This window comes from Pelobates fuscus, chromosome 5 (assembly GCF_036172605.1).
Source record: "Pelobates fuscus isolate aPelFus1 chromosome 5, aPelFus1.pri, whole genome shotgun sequence".
NCBI lineage: Eukaryota > Metazoa > Chordata > Amphibia > Anura > Pelobatidae > Pelobates > Pelobates fuscus.
Genome location: NC_086321.1, coordinates 218,365,632 through 218,384,623, shown reverse-complemented (window position 1 = coordinate 218,384,623; position 18,992 = coordinate 218,365,632).

Genomic DNA, 18,992 nt, shown 5'->3' with positions numbered 1-18,992 from the left:
AGAGATGGTGGACAATGGGCAGCTGAACAATGTGCAGTAGCTGTTATTAAAGCTACACAGTGCTATCCGAAATGTTTTCCACATTCCCTCCTTTCCCTTGTTCTCTATGAGCTTTATATATGTTATACACTTAAATTTAGCAGGAGCCAGGAGATGCTTATGTGCTCTCCCTATGCTACTTCTAAGATGACTTCTTGCTTCTCTCTCCTGTCGGTACTGTAACCCAATCCCCTGATGGAATGGCTCCTAAATAGCAAAGCCAATAGCATTTCTCCACTCATGACTGGCTCTGCTGCTCACATGTCAGCCCAATAGAAGGTGTCACGTCTAAACATTTGTTATGAAGGAACACAACTGCAGATTTCGTATAGTTTGAATATTTATTATAAAAAGTAAAAGGTATTGACTTTAATTCCAATTTACAGGTACTGTAGCTTTAAGTAATAAACGATAACTGAAGTCCACAATTATAGGCACTGTAGCTTTAAGTAGTAAACGATAGCAATTAGCAGACACTGAATCAGAAAGAGTCCTTAGTAGTATTAATTATTTAGGTGATAAGAAATTACAATAGCTGTTCCATAGACTTAAACTGAAGTAAGACAGATGCAGCTAACTGAGACAAAGTATGAGTTGAAGTTAGCTGTAACGAGTTTGTTTTAACGAAGGACTTGGAGACAGGAAATAACAGCTTTGAGATGCAACGCTTATCACAGAGGTTTTACTTAGCTTCCGGCACATAGAACACTGGTTCCCGAGATTTCCTCAGAGGCGGTTTATCCTGAATGGAGAGAGTTCAGCTTTAGTCGTGGATGAGGAAAGGTGAAGGGAACTTGAAGTCTTCCAGTCCGGTCTGGTAACAGAGGGCTTTCACAACGATGTTGCAGCCGGTTCGTGAGTACGGAACGTAGTTCAATAATCCAGCAGCCTCGATCAGCTGGTGCAGTCAGATTAAATAGGGAGACCGTGTCATAAAGAGGTGTGGCTAAGCTCTGTGGAACCAGGAAGTAAGAGGATATCATAATTAAGGCATGACAGTATCCCCTCCTTAATGAGCAACCTCTGGGTGCTATTGACTTGGCTTAGAAGGGTAACGTTTGTGAAATTTGGAAATTCATTTGTCAGCATGAACGACAGAGGAGTTTTCCCATGTATCTTCATCAATTCCATATCCTTTCCATCTGATGAGGTATTGTAAGGAGCCACGATGGATCCTTGAATCCAGTATACTTTGAATTTCGTATTCTTCTTCACCCTGGACCAATATGGGATCAGGAGAAGTAGTGACATTTCTTTGGAAAGGGTCAGGATGATGAGGCTTCAACAAGGACACATGAAAAACAGGATGTAGCTTTAAAGTTGGTGGAAGTTTCAATTTAACAACATTACGGTTGATAACCGATATTATTGGAAAAGGACCAAGAAAAAGAGAACTTAACTTCTTTGATGGACGATTTGTAGAGATGTTCTTTGAAGATAGCCAGACAAGATCACCGATTTTATAAGAAGGTGAAGGTTGTCTTTTTGTATCAAAAAACTTCTTTTGATTGGAGGAGGCCGATTCCAGATTTTCATGTAATTTCTTGAATAAAGAGGACATATGATTGGATCTTTGGCATTCAGAACAAGATTTGACATAAGATTCAATAGTTTGGTCTTGACGAGGCCACCAATAGTATCTTTTAGACAATTCAAGGGTCTTTTTTATACCTGGATGACCTGCCAGAGGAGAATCATGAATAAATTCGAGTACTTTAATTCTGAAAGAGGGAGGTACGTAAATCCGGTCTTTGAAGTAGTAGAGACCGTTTTTCTTGGATAATTTAATTGATTTAGGAAGTTCGAGAGCATCTTCACTGAGATCTTTACTGTCATCAATAAGAGAAGATAAGATTCCAATGACTTTAGGCGAAGGAGGTTCAATTTTAGTGTCTTTATGGATCCTGGAAAGGGCATCAGCCTTTTTGTTTCTAGACCCAGGTCTAAAGACGATTTGGAAGTTGAACCGGGAAAAAAGGAGATTCCATCTTACTTGTCGAACAGACAGTGTTTTATTGGAGTGAAGATATTCGAGATTTTTATGGTCAGTATAAATGATTAAAGAGTTCCGAGCGCCTTCAAGAAGGTGTCTCCAGGTTTCTAAAGCCACTTTGATACTTAATAATTCTTTTTCTCCTGTAGGATAATTCTTTTCGGCAGGAGATAATGATCGTGAGAAGAAGGCGACAGGATGAAGAGGTTCTTGAGGAGTTTTGTGTTGAGAAAGGACAGCTCCAATTGCAATTTCCGAAGCATCCGTTTCAAGGACATAAAGATATGAAGGATTTGGAAGTTGAAGAACAGGAGCTGTTGTAAACTTTCTCTTTAATTCATTGAAGGCAGTTTGAGCCTTCTCGTTCCAATTGAAGGGATGTTTTTTACTGTTAAGTTGATTGAGTGGGTGAGCTATCTCAGAGTAGTTTTTAATAAATTTTCTGTAGAAATTGGCGAACCCTAGAAATCTCTGTAATTCTTTTACTGTAGAGGGAACAGGCCAGTTGATAATACAATCGACTTTTGAATTATCCATAGGGGCACCAGGTATGAGGTCTATAGGACAATCGTAGGAACGATGAGGTGAGAGCGTTTCAGCTTCTTTTTTACTGAAGACATCTGAAAAGTCTGAATAACAAGAAGGTATCGTTGGTTCTTTGGAGATTTGAAGAATAGGAATTTGCTGTAAACATGTTTCTTTACAATAATGTGAGTTAAAGGTGATAGAGAAAGGAGACCATGAAATTTGAGGGTTGTGGTTCCTTAACCAATTGATCCCTATTATAACGGGATAGAGAGGTGATGGAATAACATCAAATACTAGAATTTCAGTATGAATATGATTGGTGGTTACCTTTAGAGGGATGGTTTCATGAAGTATCGGTCCCGAGGATATAAGGGAGCCGTCAATCACTTTAATAGGAACAGAAATGGTTTTTCGAACACAAGGAATTTTATTCTTTGTTACAAAGGTTGAATCGATGAATACTCCATTTGCACCTGAATCGATGATAGCTTCAGTAACAATTCTCACCTTATCCCACTGTATTACAAGGGATATAGGTGTGAACGGAGTGGTCGGTGTTGAGGGGAGTGCACTGAAGATCGCAGAGGTATAGGCTTGTCTACCGGCCTTTGTCCGTTTTAATAAGGGACAATCAGAGACCAGATGATCTTGAGAGGCACAATACATGCATAGGTTTAATTGACGTCTTCGGTTCTTCTCTTCAGGAGTGAGAGGACTTCTTATTACCCCTATTTCCATAGGTTCGATTGGTTCGGATGGGTTGTCAGGAGGCTTTGGAGGATGAAATGAAGTCTTTTCTGGAGCTTTTGAGGGAGTAAAAGGGTTACGGTCTTTAGAATGAAAAAGGGCTTTTTCTGCCTTTCTTTCTCTTAATCTTCTGTCAATGCTGATTGATAAGTGAATTAGAGCGTTCAAAGTAGTAGGGAGTTCTGTTCTAGATAGTTCATCTTTTACAGCTTCAGATAAACCAATTCGAAATTGGTTGCACAATGTGATGTCATTCCATTGCGTTTCTACAGCCCATCTTTTAAATTCAGCAATGTAATCTTCAACGGGTCTATTTCTTTGTTGTAGAGTTCTGATTGTTAAATCAGCTGTAGCTTGTTTGTTAGGATCTTCATAGAGAAGAGACATGGCTTCAAAAAATTCATCCAGTGAGTCTAAGATGGGGTCATCGTTTTCCAGAAAGGAATGGGCCCATGACATAGGTTCACCTCTTAGAAAGGAAATAACCGAACACACTTTAGTTCTTTCTGTAGGATAAGATCTGGGTTTCAAAGCAATTAATAATTTGCAGGTGTTGAGAAACTCCCTGTATTTTGAACGATCTCCAGAGAACTTTTCAGGGTTACACACAGCAGGATCACTAGCCGAGTGCAGAATAGTATGAGGAGTATGAGTTTGTAGATCTCTGACATAAGTGAGAATTCTTTCGTTAGTAACCTGCAGGTCTTGAACACCTTGGGCTAGTGTATCAACTCTTTGATTCAGCGTAGTTATAGTAGAATCGAAATCTGCTGGATCCATTACAATGGCTGGATTATTCTGTCACGTCTAAACATTTGTTATGAAGGAACACAACTGCAGATTTCGTATAGTTTGAATATTTATTATAAAAAGTAAAAGGTATTGACTTTAATTCCAATTTACAGGTACTGTAGCTTTAAGTAATAAACGATAACTGAAGTCCACAATTATAGGCACTGTAGCTTTAAGTAGTAAACGATAACTGAAGTCCACAATTATATGCACTGTAGCTTTAAGTAATAAACGATGACTGAAGTCCACAATTATATGCACTGTAGCTTTAAGTAGTAAACGATAGCAATTAGCAGACACTGAATCAGAAAGAGTCCTTAGTAGTATTAATTATTTAGGTGATAAGAAATTACAATAGCTGTTCCATAGACTTAAACTGAAGTAAGACAGATGCAGCTAACTGAGACAAAGTATGAGTTGAAGTTAGCTGTAACGAGTTTGTTTTAACGAAGGACTTGGAGACAGGAAATAACAGCTTTGAGATGCAACGCTTATCACAGAGGTTTTACTTAGCTTCCGGCACATAGAACACTGGTTCCCGAGATTTCCTCAGAGGCGGTTTATCCTGAATGGAGAGAGTTCAGCTTTAGTCGTGGATGAGGAAAGGTGAAGGGAACTTGAAGTCTTCCAGTCCGGTCCGGTAACAGAGGGCTTTCACAACGATGTTGCAGCCGGTTCGTGAGTACGGAACGTAGTTCAATAATCCAGCAGCCTCGATCAGCTGGTGCAGTCAGATTAAATAGGGAGACCGTGTCATAAAGAGGTGTGGCTAAGCTCCGTGGAACCAGGAAGTAAGAGGATATCATAATTAAGGCATGACAGAAAGCCTCTGAAATGTCTTCTTAAAGGAAACAAGGTATGAGCAAAACCTGCTGAAGCAAGACAGATTTTAAATCTCTCCCTCTTTTTGACATGCCGAGTTGCTCTCAAGAAAGTTTCTCCAAACAGTCACCTATGGTGGAGGAGGATCTGCAGGGGAGTCTGAAACCTATTACAGAACTTTACAGAATTACAGAATTTTAAAACAAACCTAGGCAATTGCTGGCGTTTGGAATTTCCCCCCATAATTTTTAGTTTATCAACCTCTCCCAAAAAAATATCTTGTTGTTTCTAAACTATTACAAATAAAATATAAGAAACCTCACAAAACTAAGAAATTGAAATGTGTGTAATTTTAATTTCAAAATACAAATGCGTCATACAGAGCAATTACAAGGCTCATGCATGTGTGTGTATTATTATCTCATGACACAGTATAATTTACTTTAATTGGCCAGTGGGGAGGTTTAATTGACTCTTAGTAGTAAGCTGCAGGTTCAATATTATCTCTAATATTGTACTCTGGAATCATACCAGAACCAAGACTTATACTATGTGTTGTTTGTTATTCCTCGTGAAAGGTGAGCATATATACATCCATATAAAAATAAGTAATGTTAAATTATATTACCCAAAATCTTAGGAAATATAAAAGATATTAGCAAGCAAGCAAGCATTAGAATGCAATCACACACACTTTGCAAATGTAACAGTAATTTGCTTTCTATTTTATAACCCATTTGCAAAAAAAACTATACAGTAAAATATCACAACTTGATACATGATGTACAGAATGTGGAAGAGCATCACAAAATAATATCAGTCTATGAAACTAGAGGGTCTATTTACTAACGTATATTCATGTGAAGGAGATTAGTTAAGATGCAAATATATGTTAATCAGTCATTTCATCAGCTCTCTATTAAGTAATGCTTGGTTTTGGTTGAGCTTCACAGTTACTAATTTTTTTAAATTATTTAACAAACCATACTCCTACAAAATTTGAAAATAAATCCCCATTATTATTTTTTTTTGCAATAAATTGTTTTTATTTTCCAGAAAGTAATGGGGTACAGAAAGGAAAAAGGGAGGGGAATAATACAATAAATCATACAAGGATATCGGACATTAGTGCAAATCAACTCTGAGCGCTACATCAATCTAGTGTATCTATCATCATTTAACGTTAGCGCTACTGGGATGTGGTTCTGTGTATGAGATCTTGTGTCTAAGCAGGATACACTTATTGCTAGGGAGAGCATAGTTTTCTATTATAGGGTCTATCTGAGAGGGTATACCTCAGATCGCGGGTGCCTATTGTGGTAATACTGTGCCTTACAAGTTGCCTGCGTGTTCTGTCTAGTCATGTCACGTATTTCCCATAGGGTATGGGTGGGGGGGTCACAACTTGGTGTCTAATTGGTGTCTTATCATATGCTGATGAAAAGATGTAGCGGGTAAACAGATGGAGAGATGGATATATGTAGCCTCTCAACTGCTTGTACAGTTTTTCTTATGTGGATTCGTAGGGATCATTCGTTTGGGTGTTACTTCATGTCGTAGGTAGCATGAGCCTAGTCTCACGCGTTTTCATCTTCACTTTGGGAGTATTTAGATGTGTGGCCTCCTGCCATGGTCCCCACAGAATCTCTAGTTTATGTCTTGTTGTGTGATTCTGAGGAGAGTGTTTCATATCTATAGTATTGGTAAACTTTTTCCTTTAGTTCTTTGTTGGTCGGACAGTATTTGGTTTTCCAGTGAAGTGCTAGAAGATTTCTAGCTGCTAGGATGATTATGGTAGCTAACTTCTTAGTGTTCTGTGTCCATGTGTCTGGAAACAACATTAGCATACCAATTGTGGGGGTGAGAGAGGAACCTTTTCCCGTACCTAATGTTATCAGGGTGTTAGCATGGGACCACAGTGGCTTAATCTGTTTGCAATCCCACCAGATGTGAGTCATATGCCCTATTATAGCATTGCATCTCCCACAGTTGGGTCCCACTGTGGGGTATATTTTGTTCAATCGTTGCGGCGTAAGATACCAGCGATAGACTATTTTTTTGTGAGCTTCTATGTGGGAGAAACATGACGTGGTGCCCCGCAGCGCGTTTATTGTCCCCACTATTTTTAAGTGTTAAGTGTTTTAAGTGTTAAGTGTTTTAAAAAATGTATCACCTTTTGTGTGCTTAGAATCGGGCGCTTAGGATCTGGTGTTTAGTGAATGAGTGCACTAGATTATGTATGTCTGACTCTGAAGATTTTTCAAGGCCGCGATGTCGGATTGAAACGTTGACATGAGACATCATATATCATATAAGGATTTGATTTACAAAGAACCCTTGAGTGCTTTTCTTAGATATTGCAAGATGGCATATACTCTGCACCATGGCCAGTACAAGAGTAGGAAAGTGTGTGTCTGGATTATGGTTTATATTTATACACATATGTGTATATATATATATATATATGTAGTAAGGCCTTTTGGCCTGAGTTTGTGGGAGGGGCGTATGACACACCCCTTCCCTACTTAAGGGTCACCCCTTACCTGGCTCCATACCTTCGAGGTCAGCGTTGCATCCTGAATCCACTTCCGGTTCACGGACGGCGCCATCTTGCTTTCGGAAACTCCGCGTTTTTCTGCGGTGTCAGCTGTGTCCAGGAACTCCTTACAGGTCTTTCCACGGCCAGCCACGCACAAAAAACCCGGTCTTCTTCGCTGATCGAGTCCTCAGGACTTCTCAAACGTAAGTCCGTCGCCCGGATCACTTCCCACGGCGTCGCAATAATTTTCAGCCTTACTTTACGGCCACACGCTTTACGGCCAAAGTCTCAGGCAAATTAACCCTCTGGTTTCCGGAAACCAAGTACTAAGTATGTAGCATTCTTATGCTTTACTTTTTCCCTCCTTTATTTCAGTTTGTTTCTATATGATAAGTTTTTAGTACCTGATAGTAGGATTATTCATTTTTAATGCAGATTATAGTTCATTAAATACCAGTCTGTTTTATATACATATAACGATTATAGCATGTATTTTTTATGCTGTCACATTAATTATACCTAGGTTAGGGCTCATGTATTATTAGTTCATGATATTATCCTGGTATACATATACATAGTTTTGCTTGAACAACTTTACTTTTTGTGTACCTTCCATTTGCACTTAGGAAATTTGTTTTAAACAAAGTTTTTTTTTTTTTCCCTCCCTGTTTAAACACACCATGTACACTTTTCATTACATGGCACGTGTCATATGCTGACTTTTCTTTATGTACTCAAATTACATACACAAGAACTCAGATAATTAATCAGGAATAGGTATAATGTATATATATGTGATAAGGTTTTCTCTAATTTATTTGTGTATATTACGTTGTCACTACCATGTACACCCGATTACATGGCACGTACATTTCCTGACCTTTCTGCATATACTCAAACGATATATCGTGTATACAGAACACGGTCCCAACATCTCACACTTTCAGAATTGAATCACACTTTTGGTTTAACCTCTCATACGTCAACTTTTTCTGCATATGGTCAATTTTCATATTTTAACTCATACTCCCTGCACTATGATTACTACAGTAGCACGGCCATATATATATATTTTAAATTTGGTCACCATGTATACACATTATACGTAGCCACTACAAGCTAATCCTGCGTTACGGTTTTTCTCCATAACAAATCAGGCGGGGTACTTCCTTACTCTAATTGTTCCCCTTCAACACATACGGTTAATAAAATCAACCACAGCATATCTAGTCTACGTTAGTATCACAGGATCCATTTCTCATACTATCATATCTATTTCTACCCTTTTAGGTTTATCCAGGTTTTCTATACCTTACGCACCATATACGTATACATACTATCAGGTACGTAAGCCTGCTCACGTGTCACATACGTTCTCCCTAAATAGGACATAGAGTACTGGCAAGTTAGGGGTATAGGCCCAAATAGGTATCTCCCCTCTTGGCATACCGCCTATAGTTTAGAGGTCCGCGAGGCCAACACCCCGCCTCAAACGTTTCAGAGGCAAACACCCCTCGAGCCACACGTTAGTTAGCCGCCTCGCAAAGTTTAGAGAGGGCGTCACCTGTCACTCCCTTCCCCTGTTTTTCTTTTATTGTCATCGAGAGGCCTACGAATTCCTGCCACTACATGGGTGGCCTCAATATTCCCTCGCGCCAACGCATAGATAGAGCCTCTCATAGCCACTTGGCAAATAGCAGGGCCTCACCTGTCACCAAAGGACAAGATTAATTTTTTTGCCTCACACGGCATAATTAGCCCGCCAGTACATCCCCTGGGTTTCAACACTAACGGTATATTTTCTCATCTAGTATGTCTCAAGAAGGGGTAGAGGATTTCTCCATCCCGAGCACTCCGGCTAGACCAAACTCCCCACCACCGGAAGAAGACATGGCTAGTCCTGCATCATTCAGGTCCTGGACAATCCCTCGCATAACTAGCGAACTCAGGAGGCGACACATTCCTTTCCCCGCTACTGCCAGGAAAGCGGAACTATACAAACTGTTGCACACCTCAACTGATAACTCTGATGCAGGGGAAGGGACTAGCCAGTCTAACCCGACAGATATACATGGCATGCTTACATCCCTCATGTCATCCATGGGCAAGGTAAACTCCAGGCTGGAGAAACTGGAATCGGTCACCACAGCCCTTACCTTGGCTGGGTCAGCCACTGTGACCCCTCCGCCACTGGTCGAGTTGCCACTAGTTTCTCCAGCCACCACCTCTGACGAGCAGGAGGTTAACCCTGCCCATATGATACCTGAGCACCTTAAGAAAGACATCCTGGAAGGTAAAGATGTCAACTTAGCTGCACTACTAATTGCCTCCCAGGATGTGGTGGAGCATAAAACTTATGCGTATGAGGATATTTCTGTGGTGGTCAAGTCCAGGGATGCACGCCTAAACAGGAAACTCACCATCCCGGAATTTGTGTTGGCTTTTGGCATCTACCGGGATGTCATATGTGCCGTTTACCCACACAGGCGTGAGGAATTTGACATGTATATGCACAAGCTGGTGGACCTGGGCAATAAATATGGTGGATCGGCATTCTACGATTACCATAGATCTTTTTTCTGCAAAAGTGTCAGGCGCCTTCTCACAGTACGGGACAAGGTCCAACTGGAGTAAGATAGACACAGTGATTTTCTGCAGACACTTTGCAGGGCTAAGGACGCCGGCTTGTGCATACTGCTCCTCCATGTCTCATTCGGCAAATTTTTGTCCCACCACTGCTAACGAGCATACCCACGTGCAAGGACCTAGCTCCGCTGGTCCTATGGAGAAAATAGCTAAAGACAAACTGGGTAGACCTATCAAGTTTCTGGGCAAATCCCAGATATGTAATAACTTTAATGTTGGTACATGTAATTACAGCGGTTGTCGTTTATTGCATATATGCTCAAAATGTTTCAGGGCACATGCAAAAATCATGTGTCCCAATAAAATGTATCCCAAACAGTACCTAACGTCTATCAACATATCCCTACTTGCGACATTTCTGTCACAGCATCCATCTACACATTTAGTAGATTTCATAATCTCTGGTCTATCAGAAGGATTCCACACAGGTATCATACATATGCCTTCAGGAATCCTGGAATGTCCAAATCTACAATCCGCCCAACACAACCCTACAGCTGTTGACACACTCATAGCTAAAGAAGTGTCAGAAGGTTTCTTATTGGGACCTTTTCAATCCCCTCCTTTCACTACATGGAGGACAAACCCTATCGGGGTTGTCACAGGAAAATCTTCCAACAAGCAGAGACTTATTATCGATTTGTCGGCACCACACACCTCTACCACTCCTAGCCTCAACTCCCTAATACCATCGGAGGAATTCTCCCTGCAATATTCCACTATAGACCACGCCATTACGGCTATCTTACAGGCAGGAGTCGGTGCATGGCTCAGTAAGACCGACATAACAAATGCATTCAAACTACTACCAATCCACCCCACACTGTGGCACCTACATGGCATCAAGTGGGAAGGGAACTACTACTTTTTCTCACGACTAACTTTTGGTTCTAAAAGTAGTCCAGCCATATTTGACACATTTGCTGAAATCCTATGCTGGTTACTACTCAATATATCCAGATGCCCTACAGTCATACATTATCTGGACGATTTCCTAATGGTCGAGGAGAATTCTTCCCCTCCCAGTAGCCTCAAAGAAACTGTCAGCCTATTCAACCAGTTGGGGGTCCCAGTCTCCCCTACCAAGACCGAAGGCCCAGATACCATCATCACTTTCCTGGGCATCATGCTAGACTCAGCCAACATGCAAGCTAGCCTACCACGCACCAAGGTAGAAAACATCCTGACAAACATCAACCTCTATATACAACTACGCACTTGCAACCGCAAAGAATTACAATCTTTACTGGGGTCACTCAATTTTGCCATGCGTATTATACCTCAAGGCCGTGCTTTCATATCACGTCTCCTCAGCATGTTCCCACGGTTTCTACATGATGCACACAGATTAACCCTAGATACCCAAGCCACGGCAGACCTTCTCATGTGGAGAAACTTTTTAAACTCCTGGAACGGAAAAAGCATGTTCCTCCCTCAATTGTCTGATACTTCTCCTACTGTTTGGACAGACGCGGCGTCTACCACAGGTTTTGCAGCGATTTTTGGGAACAAATGGCTTTGGGGTAGCTGGCCTTCAGAGGTGCAGGACCTGGAGTGTTTTTTCTCTACCTCAGCTCTTTTCGAGATATATCCCATCGTGGCGGCTGCCGTGGCATGGGGACATCTATGGACAGGTTCATCAGTCAGGTGTTACTCAGACAACCAAGCAACCTGTTCCATTATCAACAAAGGTCGCTCCAACTCCCTTACTATCATGAGATTCTTGAGGAAACTCACTTGGTTGGCAGCATGTCATAATTTTTTCTTGCATTGTGTTCATATTCCAGGTATTTGTAACGAGGCAGCTGATAATTTGTCTCGTTTTAAATTCCAGGCCTTTCATCAACTTCTCCTATCAGCCGCGCTCACAGCCACGGCCACTCCACTGTTCCATCAGCTAACAATGGACTAGACGTTATCATGCAACATTGCAGAACTTTGTCCCAACTAGCTCTATCTACAAATACCAGGAAAACCTACAACAGAGCTTTCAGTTTATTCAAAAGATTCCTTTTGGAACACAACATATTACAACCATTCATCATGACATCTTTTTTAGGTTTTGCCTCTTTTTGCCACATCAAACTCAAACTTTCTTACAACACAATCAAACTATATCTTACAGGCATCCAACATCACATGCTGACCTTACAACCCAACAACTCAAGTTTCATGTCATCATACCAAATCAAGAACATCCTTAGGGGTATACAAAGATCCGAACCCCCGCATACAGCACAGAGGCTTCCTATAGATTTTCATATCCTTAAGAAATTATCACAACTACTAGATCTAAAACCCTTCTCCTTCAACACAACTCTAGTCATCAAAACAGCTATTTACGTGGCTTTTTATGGGTTTCTGAGACCTAGAGAGTTTACCGCCATCAATACAACACAATCCACTCACCTACTGCTTCATTCGCACTTAACCAAACACATGGACTATTATATCCTGACACTACCTCATTCCAAAAACAGTCAACACGCTCCACCCGTAGAGGTTAAATACTATCCGACTCACAACAGATGGTGCCCCATCCAAATACTGGACTCTTATACAGAGAGTCTCAAGGCACCACCATCACAACCACTTTTTGTTCTACGAGGTTCAGTTCTCACTACTACCAACTTCATGACCCACGTTAGGTCATTACTAACACAGCTGGGACTCAAGCCAGCTAACTATTCAGGCCACTCCTTCCGCATAGGAGCGGCCTCCACAGCCTCCAGTGTTAACATACCGGTTCATGTTATCAAGACACTGGGGCGCTGGAAATCATCCGCTTACACACGATACATTCCTAACCCTGTACAAGAAGTAAGAAATGCTTTTCAGAACATGTCTTGTTAAAAGTATGTATATTGGTAGTTTGTATTAAATATTGAAATTTCTATTTTTGCCCTCTTTATTTTCAGGCCTACCTCATCGTCGGTTTCGGCACACCACAACCGACTTGCTACTTTTATACCATCCTACACTTATTAGGTCTTATTTCTCTTTGCCATCATGAGCCCTTCACACAAGTAGTAAGGCCTTTTGGCCTGTGCTTGTGGGAGGGGCGTATGACACACCCCTTCCCTACTTAAGGGACACCCCTTACCTGGCTCCATACCTTCGAGGTCAGCGTTGCATCACCCTCCCACCCACACCTCTTTATCAACTCCTTTTTCTTACATTTCTTCTTGGTGGGCCCTCTTTATTTGCAGGCCTACCTCATCGTCGGTTTCGGCACACCACAACCGACTTGCTACTTTTATACCATCCTACACTTATTAGGTCTTATTTCTCTTTGCCATCATGAGCCCTTCACACAAATATATATATATATATATATATATATATATATATATATATATATATATATATATATATATATATATATATATATATCTCAAATGTACACATTAACAAACAGTTTTAATTACTTATCTGACATTAACATTTCATAGAAAGGTGTTTAATTGGATATACCGGTAAGTATTTCTAAAAGTGTAATATTTTTTTAGAATTTATAAAATGTCATATCCAGTTTAGTATGCCTTACAGATTCTATGTTTTGTTTGCATCACATTGCTTAATACATGTATTCACTTTCTATTTGTTTGTGTCTTCACAGTGTTACTATTTGTCTGGAAAAGAAAATCAATGTTGTCGCTGTTTTATATCTTTTTTGTTGATGAAAGATTTAGTCTGCCTGTGGACCTTTGCTTGATTTAATAAGTAAAATCACTTGAATGGCACCTGAGTCGTGTTACAATTAAGGATCCTAGCAATTATTACATCGTACTGAGAAAAGTTTATTTGTCAAGGTCTAGTTGTTAGAGCAGTGAAATAAATCTATTGCTAAGTGAATCATCTCACTTTCAGCCCATGACTTTCTGGAAAACATGACCATTCAACTTATTCTACCATTTACCCCTTGCCAAAACATTACACTCAATTACGAGAACATAAGAATTCTATGTTGTATTGTGTTACTTGAGTTAAGATCAAACAAGGCATTGGTGTAAGGGTCTGCCCTGTCATACAAAAACATAGCTGCTGAATCCCAATCTAGGAAACAGGTTGTATTACCTTGGTTACAATCACCATTCTCTTTGCAAAAGTCGTTCAAAAACTATTATTGTATTAACTAAATACTGAATTGCAGTGAACTGCATAACTTGGTAACAATTACTTTATCTTAGTTTGAAATTTTTACAACTATTTTTCTTCCAAAATGTAGCAATTCACTACAATTTGATATTTAGTGAATAAATCCCTATGTATATTAGACATGTCACATGTGTGTTAGTAAAATACTATAATATGAAAAATGCATTAAAAAGAAACAAAGAAAGAGTTGCATATAGATTTCTGGCAAGACTTTGTAAGATGGGTATGACTAATCTATTCAATAACTTCTTATCCAAATATGTCACTATAATGTATATTCTCTAATGTAACACTTTCTTCATCTTCAAACTACTCTATTACAAACTGTACATATTTGCTAGTGCCACATAAACATTTCTCCATCCATACATTAAATATAGGAATTACAGACTCAATATTATATGTACCATGGTCGCCCTATTAATTTACTGTTTCCTCTACATGAGTTATTAAAGATGTATTGAAAAGTTTTTACCAGTGATTTATTTTTGCTCTGACTTGGTTTTGATCTATGCAATATATTAACTACCAGGGAAAAACATAATAGATTGTGCAGAAGCTCGAGGGCTAGTTTCTTGCCTAGAGTCTATGTATAATTTGTTTCATATGGACTCAGGGCTTGCCTTTGGGATGTGTGAGCTGTGCTGCCAAAAGGGCACCATGGCAACAGGGGAGCCATGAGGCTGACACTGCTTGCGGAAGGTAGATTGACTTTATACTTTATGTCCACACAGTAATTTTTATTCAGTTCACCTTTTGTTTCTGTGTGGTCTGAGTCCAAGTGTTGTGCTTGTGACTTGTGGCCAGGCCTAGCCTTGGCAGCACTATTTTACGAAGGGAGGATGATGTTTGAGGTGTACATTGTACTGATGTCAACATGTGCAATCTATCATTGGAATCTCTCAGCTCACCATCCTACATTTGGAATTGACCACATTAAATGCACAGCTCTAGTGTCCACAGCCTACCCTGCTATTTAATATGAGTGGATTCTGCTTGGGCATTATTGCTGTTTTTATTGCTACTGTAAGGAACTGGGCAGGGGTTTTGTGGAGTGGGGGAAGTCAGTGCACAAGGAGGGTATTTTGGGGACCAGAGGTTCCTGGAGAGAAGGGGAACTCTGTTACACAACCCCCCACCTTACAAGCCAGCCCCATTACTCTAAATTGGTTATTAACAAGGGCCTGTGTTAGAGAGGACCCCTCAAGGTCCCATTAAACTTAGAGTATTTAATGGAGATTTAAAGAGCCAGTAGAGGAGTGTTAAAGCGGCACTGTCATGCCGAACTTACCTTTCCCCAATCAATTCCTCTTCTCTCCCTCTCTCAGGATCTGTTCTTCTTATCTTCTGCTATAGTTTTCTTTAAAACTTAAGAAAAAGTAGGGACTATTTCTCTTCTGGAGGTTTCCTACGCAGTGACCAGCGGTGACCAGCGGAGGAGCAAAGTGTGCTTCGTTTCCAGTGGTCACAGCAATTTTCCCATGATCCTTAGCTTTCCTCCCTGTTCCCACGATGCTTCCTGTCACTTAGACAGAACGCCGGCAAAACTGCCGAATTGCGTTCTAACAGTTTCTCCATTCGTGTTAGAACGCAATTCGGGACTTTCGGATCGGAATTTCATCGGTCTTTCAGCCAAATTTACTAATACTAAGTAAAGATTACTTAGTATTAGTAAATAATATGCCCCTACTCGCTATACCGAGAGTAGGGGCATGTCTAGTAAGCAGTGAGCAGCCTGTGGCTGCTCACTGTAAAAAAAACACACACACAAAACCTATTGGCCCCACCCCTACTGTCCTGCCCCCACCCCTGCATGGTGGGGGCTATAAATCACAATGGGGGGGACCTATTGTCCAACCCCGCCCCCACCCCTGCGTGGCAGGTGGGGGCCCTAAAAAACAATAAGGGGGGGACCTACTGGCAGGTGGGGGCCCTAAAAACAATAAGGGGGGGACCTACTGTCCTCCCCCTCTGGCCCCCACCCCTGAGCGGTGGGTGGGGGCCCTATATAAGAATGGTGGGGGGGACCTACTGTCCTACCCCCCTGGCCCCCACCCCTGAGCGGTGGGTGGGGGCCCTAAATAAAAAGCCTCCCTCCACCATCAAGGTGACTAGGGGTCCCAAGCCCCTAGTCACCCCGCCACCCAAATAAAACTATCCCCTACCTACCCCCCTCACCCTAAAAATAGTGAGGGGGGAATAAAATAATTAACCTGTAAAGAAAAATTCAACGTCTTCTTTTTTCTAAAATCTTCGTTTTTCAGCCCCAAAAAAGGCCAAATAAAAAGCCATCATACCCGTCGAATTTAAAATAAAATAAAAAACCCGAGCGCCAAAAAAATCCCGACGAAAAAGAAAAAAACCCGATATAAGCCTCCCCCCGCCCTGCGGAGCTCAGTCTGCGCGGAGCCCTCCATGGGTGAAGATGGATTATTTTTTTCAGGTTTTTTTATTTTGCGCTCGGGTTTTTAATTTTATTTTACGTTTGACGGGTATAATTAATTTTTATTTGGCCTTTTTTGGGGCTGAAAAATGAAGATTTCAGAAAAAAGAAGACGTCAAATGGTAAATTGAATTTTATTTACAGGGAAGTAATTTTATTCCCCCCTCACTATTTTTTAGGGTGAGGGGGGTAGGTAGGGGCTTTTTTTATTTGGGTGGGGGGTAGGTGACTAGGGGCTTGGGGACCCCTAGTCACCTTTGATGGAGGGGGGGTTATTTGATTTAGGGCCCCCACCCGCCGCCCAGGGGTGGGGGCGTGGGGAGGACAGTAGGTGCCCCCCCTCATTATCTTTATGGCCCCCACCCGCCGCCCAGGGGTGGGGGCCGGGGGGAGGACAGTGGGTCCCCCATTATCATTATGGCCCCCACCTGCTGCCCAGGGGTGGGGGCGGGGGGGAGGACAGTAGGTCCCCCCCTTGTTATCTTTATGGTCCCCACCCACCGCCCAGGGGTGGGGGGCAGGGGGAGGGGGAGGACAGTAGGTTCCCCCCTTCATTATCATTATGGGCCCCACCTGCTGCCCAGGGGTGGGGGCCTGGGGGGGAGGACAGTAGGTCCCCCCCCCCTCGTTATCATTATGGCCCCCACCCGCCGCACAGGGGTGGGGTCCTGGGGGGGAGGACAGTAGGTCCCCCCCCTCATTATCATTATGGACCCCACCTGCCGCTCAAGCGTGGGGGCCGGGGGGGGAGGACAGTAGGTCCCCATCCCTCCATTGTAATTTATGGCCCCCACCTGCCGCCCAGGGGTGGGGGCCGGATAGTAGGGATTTTATTTTACAGTGAGCAGCCACAGGCTGCTCACTGTTTAGTAGACATGCCCCTACTCGCGGTATAGCGAGTAGGTGCATTGGGGAGATTTGAATCTCCCTTGTGCTATTATGGGGGTTATATTGACCCCCATAGAGTGAGGGGGGCCATGGGGGGGCTTATGAAGTGGTGGGGAGCACTGCTCCCTGACGCTTCTGTCTTTACATATAACAAGGAGGGAGCTGCGTGCCGGTAGCTCCCTCCTTGTAATAAACTGAACGAACAAACAAACACTTATACATAGTGTTTGTTTGTTCATCTGATTTTTCTATTCATTCATTCGTCTGTCTGATGAATGAATAGATGAAATTCCCGTTCGCATGTCCAGGTGTTTCACTGGGCATGTGCGGGAATCTCAGTGCTATCTAGTGTGGGCAGATGACGTGTCCCACAGGGACTTCACCTACCCACACAAAGATGGCGGCACCCGGAATATAGATCATGGCAGAAAATACAGATTAATAAATAGGTAATCTGGGGGGCTTAGGGCATTTGGGGGTGACTAAGGGGTCAATTGGATGTAGTGGAGGCGGGTTAAAAAAAAAAAAACGGGATTCGGCATGACAGTGCCGCTTTAATAACAAAGATTCTCTAATGGACTCTAAGAGCGTCTCTGTTATCATGCCCCCAGCTCCTAATAGAGTCTCTAATAGAGATTAAAAGGGTCTAGAGGTGGGTCTAAGACAGACAAGGGGTGGAAGATACCAGTGTGGTATAGAAATTACGAAAATATAAAAGCAGAGAGGTGTGTGTGTGTGCGCGTGTCTGTGTGAATGACAGGTACAGTTATAGCAAAGGATGAGTAAGAGAGACATCAATGTGGGAAGGGTGGTTAACAGACAATCAGGAGACATTAAGATGAAAATAGATAAGTGGAAATGTGGGTAGAGAGACAAATATGGGAAGAGATATTTCAGAAGTAATAACTGAGAGACAAATGGACCAAAATAAGGAAGAGAGATATGTGAGAAAACGGGAACATACAAAACTGTAAGGAAAAGGAAAACTAATAAGTCCCAAAAATAAAATTATTTACACATTTTCAATCTCAACAATTAGACACACATAACACTTAAATGTTATTTGCAAACATACACTTTACACAATTTTATACAGTTGCATCAATATATTTGCACACATAAAACTTGAGTTTTTTTTTTTTTTTTTTTTTTTTAAACTTGGGTTATGATGTATTTTTTTTAGTGCACGAACAGTATCCCAGAACTATCCTGGACAATGTAGATGCAGAGTACACTGCACTACTCATCACTGAGACAAGAACTATTGTTCATTCATAGGGAGGAGGGCCTGAAAGTCCCTCCACATGAAGATGTTATGTGTACCAAGAGCTGGGAGGTTTTATTTACTGTTAGGATAAATATCACTTTCATCCAAATTTGTTGGTTAACACTCTCAT